A 962-nucleotide genomic window follows, 5' to 3' on the forward strand; every position below is an offset into this window, starting at 1 on the left:
AGTCCAAAGGTTTCACAGAAAACAAAAATACGTTTAGCCCCTGACTGTGGATCGTTCTTGCCGTTAATTACCTTGTTCCCTAGAGCTTCATCTACTTAATAAGGTCAAAAACGGTGCAAAGGAAGGCCGGATGCCTGAGTGTCCGAGAATTGCACACTCCCTAATTTAAAACAATCTTTTCGGCAGTTTGTCATGTCAGCAGCGCAGTAATCCCGACATGTCAGCAAGTGCAGCGCGACTGTTGCTGATCTGTTTGAACACAATGTCGAAGTAGGAATTTCGAGTGGAACAATGAAAGTTCATGTGTTAGTATCACACATCACATCATGGAATCCGAACGAGCAAACTACCCTCAAAATGCTAATTGTAGGGGATGTGCCTAGGGCTGCAATGGATGCTCGTGGTCAGGAGTATCGTTGCAGTGCTTAAACATGGGAATGCGGCCACCTTCATTCCCCTCCTTCATGAGTGCATCAGGATAACCGGAGCTACCTGCGGAAAGATTTTCTACCGACCACTCTGGCTAGTAGTGTATGTCCCCACCATCCAACACGTGCTATCGAAAGAGAACCACTTGGCAGATTGGCCTTCAAGACGAGAAACGGTTTTGGGAGCAAATACCCCTCAGGCAAACGGGATTCCTGGATGTTCGTACAACTGTAGCGTCAGAAACCCGTTGTAATAGATGTTGCAGCCTTCCCGTTGAACAAAAGTGTTTTTGAGAACGCGGAGGGAAAATCATGAACTAAGATCTTTTCAGGAACATCATCATAGGCCAAGCCTGACATAGTATCTGACATGTCAACGAGCGATGCGTTTTAACGTTTGAAACAAAAGCTGGCCGTCGACAGGACCTCGTAGTGTTCTGGCCACACAACAATTCCATTTTCCAGGGGTGTGTGGCAAACAATTACAAAGAATAACGTCAAACTGAGTATACAATAATAAAGAGATCAAATGGA

This window comes from Opisthorchis viverrini (assembly GCF_000715545.1).
Source record: "Opisthorchis viverrini unplaced genomic scaffold opera_v5_551, whole genome shotgun sequence".
NCBI classification, from domain to species: Eukaryota; Metazoa; Platyhelminthes; class Trematoda; order Opisthorchiida; family Opisthorchiidae; genus Opisthorchis; species Opisthorchis viverrini.